Source organism: Agelaius phoeniceus, chromosome 4, assembly GCF_051311805.1.
Source record: "Agelaius phoeniceus isolate bAgePho1 chromosome 4, bAgePho1.hap1, whole genome shotgun sequence".
Taxonomy (NCBI): domain Eukaryota; kingdom Metazoa; phylum Chordata; class Aves; order Passeriformes; family Icteridae; genus Agelaius; species Agelaius phoeniceus.
Window position 1 is genome coordinate 49,892,941 of NC_135268.1, and position 10,211 is coordinate 49,903,151.

The 10,211-nt window shown below is 35.5% G+C and overlaps 1 long non-coding RNA gene across 1 annotated transcript; it reads left to right on the forward strand.

The window, feature by feature from the left end:
• Positions 1 to 260: 260 nt before the first annotated feature.
• Positions 261 to 9,853, forward strand: LOC143693975 (uncharacterized). The gene is made up of 3 exons (XR_013182130.1): positions 261 to 663; positions 5,548 to 5,677; positions 7,804 to 9,853. It is a non-coding gene; the product is annotated as an uncharacterized LOC143693975 (long non-coding RNA).
• The last annotated feature ends 358 nt before the right edge of the window (positions 9,854 to 10,211 follow it).

Sequence of the window (10,211 nt, forward strand, 5' to 3'; positions counted from 1 at the left end):
ACAGCTTTTATGATTAAAAGTAGAGTTTTACTGATTATAAGTTATGAATTGAAGTACCTGTATTTATGATAGTTCCAGTATTATATATTGTATCACTTATATTAAAAACAGAAAGGAACCATCTACTGCTGAGGCATCAAACTGCTTTAATTAACAGTAAAGGAAACCACAGTCTTATATATATGATATAACTCTTTCAAACACTAGAAGATGTACCCCTACACCATCACTAAAACAGTATATTGAGAGGCATAAAGTCACTCCTCTGCAGAGCCTCTTCTCCCTGCTGGTTCTGCCTGCAGTGGGAGGGTGTGCTGTAATGAGCTTGCTCCCTCTCACTGTGGTACTCTAAATATCAAATTAACTTCCATAAGGATGACTTTACTTCTTGTCACCTTTTATCATGAAATAGATACTTTTATAGTGTAACAGGATCCAGCCCTTGATTGAAAAGAGGAGTTCAGAAGAAGGAAGACTCAAGTAGGGGTCTCAGGCTATGGCTGCACTGTGGGGTGTGGGAGCCCTGCCCGGCCCTCCTGCTGTCAGAGGTGCCCTCCAGGATTTCTGACTCCATGCCAGGACAAGACCTGAGCACGAGTTCCCTGCTTTTGAATACTCTGATTTCTGCAGGGACTGGCCAGGAGGGAGCTGCCCATTGCCCTGGTGAGTACCTGACCCAAAGCATCAGGGATCTCCATGGCACATCAGGATCGTCTGGCCTGAAGGCTGACTGGATGCTTCCCTCCCATTTCTGCACTCCCCTCTGGTGAGGAATTTAGGTACATAAATTTTAGGTACCTAAATGACTCCTCTCCATTCTGGAAAGCCTATAGGTATCAAATAGTTGAACTGGTTTTCTATAAAAACATTCCCTTTTTCAATATGCATCCCTTTGCACAATGTAAGGGACTGCTGGGAGGCAAAAAGGAGGGTAGATATTGTGTCATGCAGGTGGAAGGAACTAAAGAATGTTACCTGATTCACAGCAGAAAATTCATAATATGACTTTGTTTGATTATAAATTGTCAAAATATTGGTTAAATCCTTGTGTCTCTTTGTTTTCTTGATTTATACAATTTGTTTTCTTGGTTTTTAGTGGAAAATAGATGTTAAATAACCACTGACTTCTGTAGAAAATAAAGTTTGGAAACACATTTCAGGGAAAAGTTGAGGAAAAAAAATCAAGCATGGTATTTAACAAAAATACAGTATCTAATAATATTCTTTTAAAGAAAAATGAACCCAAACAACTGATCACCTCTACTGAGACATGATTCTTGGTGAGAAGATTAAGTTCATTTTTTTTAATAAGCATATTTATAATGATAATATTTGAGCATGGCTCATTTCATAAAAGCAAACATAGAAACCAATCATTAAAATTCAGTCTCTCTCACCAAAACCCATGCCTGGAAAATTATAATCTACTGTAGGATAATTTTGTGGACAGTATATAATGTAAGGAATGTCATTATTGTTACAATAACTCTTTACAGAAGAATTTCAAAGACCAGTAATTCTGTCAGTAGTTACTATGTCCCTGCCAGATAAAAAATTCAGGTTCAGAAAAATAAAAAATTATATATATACACAATTATTCATCTTGAAGTTGCATCAGAAGGGGTACTTGGCAGCTTATAGTTTATACTCTTTGGTAGTAGAAATTGATGGAAAATACATTTAATGCAGATAGCTAGATTGATTTGTCATTCTAAATATCTTGACTGATTTTTTTTAATCTTTGCAGTAATTATATGAACTAAATGATGAAATGATATAAAAATAATGCTGAAGGCAGAACTAAATAACCAATTAAATCTAGTTCAAGGAGTGAAAATTTGTTTACAATGCATAACTGTTTTCTAATTCAGAATTATTTTGCTATCTATTCTTCCCTCCAGCAAAGAGGTACTGGGCATTGAATCTAGGTATTTAATTCTGCTCTGTCTCTGTTGCTTTCACAATTGTTCCTTAATGCAAAGCCTATGAAAGTACATACTTATCTTGCAGGGGATTAACAAAAAAATATAACAAAAGGCAAAACCAGTAATTTGTGTAGCAATTTCATTTTGCTGAGCAGAGCAGAATGGATTTGCTCCAAAATGCTTTATAATTTGTGGCGTGTTTCACAAGACTAGTATATATCACCTTAAGTACATAATAGGCAATGCTGTTGTATTCTGATGTTGTAACTGCCAGCTTTTACATAACACCCAGTTTGTTGAGCATGTTGCTCCAAGTCATAAATTATTGGTGCTAAAAAAAATTAACAAATTAATTAGAAGAGCAGAACACATATCAAAATTGCTTTTTCTTTTTTCCTTTTTTTTTTCCCCTTCTACTGAGGATATGGCATAGTAGGAACCAATCTAATGCTTATGCAGAACAGCATCTATTTTTAGTAAAGCAGTTTTCACTTTATATAATTTGGGCATTCTGAATAGAATATTGGAACCATTTCAAATTTTACTCCTCCCAGTTATGGAATAAAGCCGATAGTGTATGTCACAAAGGTGATTTTCTAACTTTAAGATACGATCTTGGTTTTCATCTGTTGTTGCAATGTCACAAATTATAAGTGACTCTTGCATAAGTAAACAAACAGGATATTCATTTCTGTATCCTATACAGCAAGAATACACAAAGTCAAATGAATGCAGATTCATGTAACTTGTTTCATTAGGGTAAAGTGGCCCCAAATATCTATGCATGAAGGAGGCATCCCAGCAAAGCGTGGATATTTTCATTTTGGATTGTTTCAGTGTTCTATGCAGTCCACACCTGTTTCTTCCACACTGAAATACAGTACAAAAGATAGTACAAAAGGAGTGATTAATGTTTGACCATTGCAGGTTCAGCCTATTAACTTATCTGCTTATTTGCCTGTATACACAGATTTTTCATATGAAGCCTGTGAAAGTAGTATCTAAGCAACAGAATGAACATTTCAGCTTTGTCCTGAGGACTCTATTCAGCATTTAGAATGGAACATAAATGCAGACAAGTTGTAATAGCTATGGGGAATTTAACCACTATGTTATCTTACCTGGGTTTGTGCTAAGCAGCTGTAAGCAGTGTGTTATTTAAATGGCTACTGTTTCCACCTTGAGACAGCACTCTCCCTGTTGTTACCACTAAAGAAACTACAACAGAGGTGCTAATCTAAAGAAATGCTAGGAGAAAGATAATACTAGAAGCAAAATAACCCAGGGGAAAAAAAATTTGAAAAATCTGTTATACTTTGTTATAGTCTCTGCATGTGGTTGCAGGCATATGTGAGATTTAGCAGGATTTACTTTTCAGATAGCCAAAGAAGGCTAACAAGTTTTGAGAGTTTAAGATATTATTTGAATTACTTTATATATTTCAAAGAGTTGCTGTATTTTTTCACCTGTAACTCAGTTCTTCTTGGAAGCCTTCTCACAATTTCTATTTATTTGTGCCATTCCCAACCAAAACCTGAGACAGCGTGGTCCTCAATACTATGGCAGATTTGGCTTTCTCACATAGAAGGGTTATGTGGGAAAAAATGAGCACTTTCAGCAAGCCATCTGTAGTGAGAAAGTTATTTGGATGGCTCATCTTGAAATTTTACCAATTTTGATAAATACAGGGAAAAATTTTGAAAGAAGACTTGAAAAGAACTATCAGCCTGATATGTGAGAGTGTTTTCTGTTGTTGAATTCAGTTGCCACTGTTTTTGAAGAGAATAAAAACCCTGCAGCAATTAAGAAAGCAGCAATAAAAATTCCCCATTTGGAGATCTCATCTGTATTAGAAAAGTCATACTGATTGTATTGCAACTTTGATAGTACTTCCACGATTTTTGCTACAAAATGCGAGGACATCAGATAGGAATATTTTCACTTTAGAGAAGGACTGGAATATTGTATTCAATGCCTGGCCCTAGGCTGAAGCAAACCTGAAAATTTACAATATTACAGGTGAGGGCATGAACTTAGTGGCTTTAAGCAAGAATTTCTTCTACAAACAATGGGCTTTTTTGATGAAAATGAAAGAGAAGTAGTAGTAGTAATTCCTTTCATATTAAATAACTCATTGCATGCCACCAGATAAGATGTCAATGTCTTGTTGCTGTGAAAAGGAAATGGAAGATTTATCTATGAGAGGACTCTAAAAGACATGATGTGATATGTTCATCTGTATTTGCAAGCAGCAGTAACTGATGTCCTGGAAATTTTCACCTGATAAATTCCAAGTCATTATATGACTCTGGGACCCTGGTAATTCTCTGGATTCTATTTTAGCCTTTAAGGTACAAATTCTTAGTTTCTACATATACTGTGAAGGACAGTGCAGATGTACACGTACACTGCTGAATAGAATGTAGTCTGTTCAAAGTTTTCTGAGGGAAAAAGAATGACCAAAATTTTCATGGCCACAGGGTCATTCTTGTGTGGAGGATTATACATAGAAATATATTTTACAAAGAACAGAGTACTTAAAGATAGCTAAGAGAATAAGATTTGGAAATTTAATCTTGAACATCTTGGCAAAGGTTCACATATTTATTGTTCCTAATAATATCTTTCAATATATTGACAAAGTTGGATTATAGCTATACTCTCTTGCAATAACTAATATTTTTATAGAAAAGGTTTGATTCAGAATTATTGCTCATCCTTGGCTGTCCTCATATTCCCATGTTAATGAAAACTTTTTTAGTTTCAGATATGCAAAATTAAGTGCTTTACTAGCAATTCTCATTTCATTTGAAATACAGATTGCAATTGGTTTTGTCTTTTGATTCCCTGTTATTATTTTCCATCTATTTGATCAGCAAGAAGAAATCACTTAAAAGAGATGTATTAAAACTGATGATCTTAGTAGATAGCCAGAGACTGTGGCCACTGTATTACGAATAAAACACACTGCACTGATGCATAGTGAAGGTTGATTCACCACAGCAAAAAATAGAAATGAGAGGATGCTCCAATAATCTAGAAAAATAATGCTTAAGATACCTGGCTAAAAAGTAGAAAAACAAAGTTATTCAAGGGGTGAAAAAAAAGTCTGGCAAAAAATTTAATTGGTACAGGACAAGAAAATATCAAGGAACTGAGATAAAGAACAAATAAAAGGAAGACAAAATTGGCTAGCTTTTTTTTTTTTTTTTTTTGGCTGGTCTCCACAGAAAATACTGCAGTATTTTTTTCATACTATTCTTGCCAATAAAAGAATATCCTTGACAAAGAGAAAAAACAAGCTGCTGCTCTGGAGGTGGCTAGAAAACCGGCATAATACCAGTGAACATAATCCTGGCATGGGACAGACTAGACTACCTACAAACTTTCCCTGGTATTGAACATCAAGGGTTTTCTGGAAGAAGTAGGAGAAAGGGAGAGATTCCAAAATACTAAAATCTGTCATGATGTTTTAGTTGTGAAGGGCTTAAGGGACTCCAGAGATACTCTGTTCTAAACCACATGCTTCAGTCTCTGTTCATTTTGCTTTTCATCTTGTTTTAAATTAAATAAGATGACTGCTTTAACTACTTCAGCTTAACCCTTCACTTTATCCATGCAGATGAGAAGAGTTTCTGTGCCAGGGGCAAAGGCAGCCTCTCTTAAGTAGGCTTTCCTCTGGAAGAAAGCAGTTGGAGTCCTGGATCAGCACTAGAGTGCAGTGCACAAGGATAAGCCTTCTGGCAGTACAGGTAAGGTGGAGGAAGGGCAGAGAAGGTAATACCTTGGGGATTGGAGCATGTCTATATATTTTCTTTCATTTCTTGCTTTCCTGTCAAGCTTAGCTGCCTTTTCTAAGCACTGACCTCAAGACTGTAGACCTATATAGAGGAGTCTCTATATAGGAGTCTCTGAGGGTTTTCTTCTTTTCTTCTTGCCCGTTTTATGGATCCATGATTTGTTCAGCCTTCAAGAAAAAGTATCTCTATGTTTCAGTATGAGCATTTAATTATTTCAATTATTGTTTCCAATATTTTGAAACACACACTTCTGAAAGATTGCAGAGATATCCTATATTTAATAGAAAAAAAAAATCAATCCCTCAGGAGACATCAAGCTTATTTTTTAGTACAGGAGCTGGAAGAATACATGCTAGAACCAGCAGTGACACTGGCACATTAAACAGTCCTAAAAATAGTTCAACAAACCTTCAGACACAGTAATTTGACACCTTAGTTTTCTTCCTCCTTGGTCAGCTTTCCATTCCTATGTAATTTAAATATAAACTAGCCATTTAATTAAGAACATTTATTAATAAGTATTCAAGACTAGAAACTGTAGAAAAACCCCACAAACAACCCACAAGCTAACAGCACTTGAAAAAGTGAAGCTTTCATTCCAGATATGGAGCTAGTTTGCATTGCCATTTCTAACAAATAGTACTGAGCCTTTTATTTTCATATCTTGCTGTAAGTCTTTGCCAGCCTGCTTCTATTTCCCAAATAGCTTCTGCTTCACTACATTTCCATCTGTACAGAAAGGGCATGGGCATAAACACTGATAAACAGTGAATGAAATCTTCCTTACCTCCCAGCTAAGGCAGGATACTGGCAGGCTGTATTTTTCTTTTCAGAAAGTATTATGCTAGGGATTTAGTCTTTTATTGTGATTTAAAAGGGATTTTTACCAGGAAGCTGGCAGCATCAAGCTTCTTTTGCTAGATGTGGCACAGCTCTGTGATGTATAGGCGTGTGTCTTTTGGCTGCTGCAACAACCTTTCTTAGAATCAACGAAGGACTACTCCCTATAACTTCAACCTTTAATCACTGCCTTGCATTTTTTTGCCTGAATTTTCCTCTGGTTAAGAACAACATGAAAGATTGCCATAAATGTGTCTGTCTGAAAGAGAGGACAAAAGACATGGACTTTCCTCCACGAATCAGAGAAATATCATCTGGCAGCAGGTACAAAATGGATTGTGTGAGAATGTTATTTCTTGCATTAAATAAGCAAGAAACACCTGAATGGTTAGGATTTGGTCTAATCCTGAGTTCTTTTTCCCCTATACCATTACTGTGCTGGTAACAACAGGTAAAAATTTATCCAAGCCTGCTGCACAATTTACAGTTATCCATCCACAGAAAAAATAAGAATCTAAATTAGCAGAACTTAAAAACAACAGAGGTATAAGGTGTGGTTAAGGAATTATAACTCTAGATAATAACAAATGGACAGTTTTAGAAACCAGTAGCAATAGATGAGTCACTGAAAACAACCACTTGGTATCTGTAGTTCTGTTTTCTGTAGAAGGAAATTTTCAATATGAGAACATTTCAATAAGGTACAGGTGTATTACATAATCAGAATGAAGTTTTTCCACGTCATTAAAATACTAAGGAAAAAAGAATTGTCCATGTTGTATGTTAAATAAATACTATATTGTATTTAGCTAGTGTTCCTGTAAACCATAAGCACATCTACTGATGAAAAAGGGTACATGTGGGTCCTAGAAAACTACTGTTACATTACTTGGAAACATGTTTTTCTATAACTAAATTAATGTCATCACAACAAGTTTACATCATTCTCATTAATATCACTAGGAAGCTGATGCCTGGAGTGTAGATAATGGAATCTTTACACACAAATAAAGAACAGATTTGCAGCTGATAAATTAATAAAAAAAGATTAAACTTGCTTTTATGCTTTGATCCTATGCAACACACTTGCAAATGCATATACAATCTGTGCCTTGCATTCTCACAGGGCAGCATCTGCTTCTGAGTCCTGAACCCTCTTTTAATGTAATATGATGGCAGAAATCTAAGAAGGGTAAATAATGTTCTCCTTCATTTAACAGTTTGTCTTTCACTTCCAGGCTGTTCATCAGAGCTGCTCAAGTCTGGAGGTGCTTCCCCACATGTTCTTCAGCCATGTTCAGCCTCCAGGAGTCCCAGGTTGAGCAGTGGAGGCACCTGCAGGAATGCACTCCAGAATGTGCAGGAAGCATCTGCAAGAACACAAAGATTGGGCAGAAATGAAGTCAAAACAGTGTTTAAGAAAATTATTTTCTTATTTACTGTAACAAAGGAAAAGCACACAGAAGAAGACTGCAAGAAAAAATTGTAACCTTCAATGACAGCTGCACAAATTAAAACAAGTACCTGGACTTTAACTCTGATTTGGAATGAAAACAAAATTGTGATTGGAGAGGCTAAAAGTGACAGTTATAGCAAAGGGTTTAAATTGTCTGAAAGACAGATGCCTGAACTTTTGTTGTTGTCTGCCATGACCTTATGATATAACATGAAGGAAAACAACATAAGCACTTTAAAGATACTATCTTAGTGCTGTCCATTTTTCAAAGCTATTGGTGACTATAAATCCCCATACCAAAAATCCACGTGGATCAAGCTATCCTTTGGATGTGATTGGGGGTATATGAATCTCATTTAAACAGAACTCTGGCATGCAAACATTTCCTTAGTTTGTCTGAATGTGATATTCTCCTGCAGCTGCCCAAGAACAGAATGCATGAAAAGCATGTTACAAGTCATGTGAAAGTTTTGACATTGTGGGCAATGGAACTTCATGAATTCCTATGAGATTTCTGTCTTGTACTAGTGAACCATCTGACTGTTGAAGTCAAAGAACTCAGAAGTGATCAAAATGCTCCAAGAGGCAAAGAAAGTAGAAAACTCTCCTCTCCTTCCTTGAAATTTTGCATGCCTCACTGTTTGGTAAAATACCAGACAAAGTAATCCCAAAGAGCATTAAAAGGTATCTGAGAAGGCTTTTAGCTTTTCTGACTTCATATGTCATGAAGTTATCAGTCTGTACTAAGAAAAGAAACTTATTTTCTTCTTCTGGGACAACTGTCCTTTCCATGCAGGTGCAAAAGGAAGTGTGGAGACAGAGCAAGGATTTGCCCTTACAAAAACTTGCTCCAATTTTTTAAGCAAAGAAGCAAGACAAAGAATTGTCACCTGTTGCTTCTAAAGAATGTCTCCTGACACTTCCATAGAAAAGAGGGAGGTCCCTGAAACTTAAGGAAGAGAAGACAAGAACGGGGTAAGGCAAGGAGTGAGAGCAGATAAAGTTGCAGAATGGGAGAACACGGAAGGCAGATATCAGAGGAAATGCAGAAAGAATCTTGCACATTATTTCACATATCCTTCTGTTGTGTTACCATCTTACACCATTCATTCATCACTTGATTGATGAATTTTATAATTGAACTTGACTGATAAATTGATATTTACCAATATTTTAAGAATGTATGCAGGATCTGTTCTTTGGACAAAATATATTCAGTTCATATTATAACTTTTAAGTGACATATTTGGATTTTAATTGGTTTGCCCACTCTTTTGTACAGTACAACATATGTACAATAATTGAACTTTTCATTTTTAAGTGTTTATGAGAAACAGTATTCTAAACTAGGAAAAATGAAAAGAAAAAGAATAAATGATCAGAACGAGCAAATGTAAAAAGAAGTAATTTAACACCAAGTCTGGAAGACAATATCAGTCAATAAGATTTATTGACCGATATTAAGCCCCATGTTAAATTTATTATGATGCACAGAAAGCAAAGGAAACTTTCTGCAGACTTTACAGTTGGGGTCCTCCCGTTAGAGTGGCTGGTCCACAATTGTTGGTAAGGCACTACACACTAATTAAATTCAGTTTTTAATTTTTATGAAATCTTTTTTCTGTACTATCTTAAAATATTCAAAAATGTAGAAAACTTTGGTGAAATTACAATAATATCTAAATATAGTGAAGACAGTTTTGCTTCCTAGTTCACCATAACATTGGATTATACAACAAGAATAAGGAAGATGGACCTATACATTGTATTTTTATCTGATTTTCTAGATCTTCATTTAATGAGATGTGCTAAATAAATTGGACTGAAAAGGGCATTTTTTCTGTTTATGTATTGGACTTCCATTTTGAAGAAAAACCTGTGGATTGGCATGGTGTTCTTTTTTGTTTTTGTTTTCTTTTTCCTAAAGGTATTGTAAAAGGAGATCAGGCGAACTGGGTCAGTTAGGACTTTAAAGTTAAGTACCCCAGGAAGTACAGTACTTTATTTTCACTTAATAACCCCTTGGATCTGAATAAAATACCCCTGGAATACTGTCAAGGTAGGACATCTAAAACATCATCATGTCACTTAGTGACATGACTTACCTTGACAGTATTCCAGAATAAGCTTAAACTAATCCTGAGCCTATGTTTGTGGTTTTCAAAGCCAGTCCAGTTGGGTTTTGTAATT